General features: G+C 32.4%; 1 protein-coding gene across 1 annotated transcript in view; it reads right to left on the minus strand.

Moving 5' to 3' along the window:
* Nucleotides 1–1615, minus strand: part of LOC127723058 (smoothened homolog) — a 50236-nt gene extending 48621 nt beyond the window's left edge. The window contains exon 1 of the mRNA XM_052229496.1: nucleotides 1587–1615. The gene's annotated coding sequence lies outside the window, so the exon portion shown is untranslated. The remainder of the gene's footprint in view (nucleotides 1–1586) is intronic.
* Nucleotides 1616–1646: the final 31 nt, after the last annotated feature.

Below are 1646 nucleotides of genomic sequence, written 5' to 3' on the forward strand. Positions count from 1 at the left end.
CAAGGGCAATAACTCCTCTCAGGGGTAGCATGTTTACTTACTTATAAATCTTATTTTGCTAAACATATTTGTTAGATATTGTTACTTTCTTAGTATATATTATAGTTTCTGCAAAAAATTAGTAGAATTAGTCTTTCAAGGGCAATAACTCCTATAACTCATAAGGAGTCAATTGACAATTCGTCCATGTTGACTTATTAAATTTTGCAGATGACATTTTGTTGAACATTTTTCTTTTCAAAGATTCTCTCCATCATTTTGTCCATTAACTTTTAGTATCCTAAAAATAAATCTACAAGCTGAACTCCATTAAATTTGACGAACCTCAATTCCCGTATAATATAAATCCAAAGGTTTGAATGAAATTTTGGTCCAAAATTTTTTACGGAGTTCGGTTTGTAAATTTAATTTATACTCTCCCTAAGTGAAGGAACTTGGAAAATCTGGGTAACCATTTGAAAAAAGAAGTAGGCCATTGTCCTCTCAAATGGAATCCTAACTTGTTTTATCATTACTTTTGGATATTTCTGGAAATATTTTGCACCAACAAGCACACAAGAGGTAAGAATTTTTAAATATTCCAATATTTCTAGAAGTGATGATTTCATTGTAAAATTGAGAACACCATTTTCTCTTTTTTAAGTCCATCCGAAAAAATAGCGTTAACATTATGATGTCGTACATGTGTAGAAGGGCCTCGCAGCAAAAAATTAAAATAGCCTCTCAAAATGTCATAATTATTTAGACTATGTCAGATCCAATTATCACCTACAGGTATTTTCATATTCAACTGTAATCAATTTGATTGATTGATTTGTGTTTTACACCTCTTTAAGCACTATTTTGCTATTTTGTTGCTGTAAGTTTTCATCAGTGGAGAAAGCCAGAGTGCAGGGACTTAGGTAGGAAAAATGACTATAGATCCTAGCTATAGTCAATCAAAATTGGAGTCAATTCATAACCTCAGGGCTGCCAAGAATCATGCATTTAGCGTGAGACTCACGCATTTTCACGCTTATTTGGGCGGCATTTTCCTTTGATCTATTGTTTTTTCTCTTTGATCTTTACGATTTTGGCCAAATCTCACGCATTTGCATTATTAAAAGTTGGCAGAACTGTAACCTCAATATTGACAGACTACAATGGACTTGTGATACACATGCAGATACAGTAGTTCGGTAGAGACTAAGACTAAGAAGAGTTCCATGTAGTTTAAATATCTTTTATTCATTTTTTTTAAATCGATTAATTTCTTGAGACAACACCCTACTAATATAAAGTACTCTCAGTTTTTTTTTTGAGTTTTTAAATGTCTCTTCAACACGCTGACATTTGCATCAAACAATACACAATAGTAGTCATAGCTTCTAGATTTTTGAAGTTGTGTGGAAATCAACAAAGACGAAGGTGAGGTCAACCATACATTTTTGGTCAGTTTCTCTACTTTGTACTCGCTTTCAAATCAAACTACCCGCCATTTACTAACATAAGATAATATTGATTGTAATCGATAATCTGTTAAACACTTTGACTATGTAAATATGTCAATAAAATGTTGATAAGTAGCCAACAACCTGTGTTCTTACCTGACCTAAATTAATCCATAGATCACGTGACTATGCTTACTTCCGTTCTGAATTTTAACC

The sequence above is a fragment of the Mytilus californianus genome, unplaced genomic scaffold, assembly GCF_021869535.1.
Source record: "Mytilus californianus isolate M0D057914Y unplaced genomic scaffold, xbMytCali1.0.p SCAF_13, whole genome shotgun sequence".
Classification (NCBI taxonomy): Eukaryota; Metazoa; Mollusca; class Bivalvia; order Mytilida; family Mytilidae; genus Mytilus; species Mytilus californianus.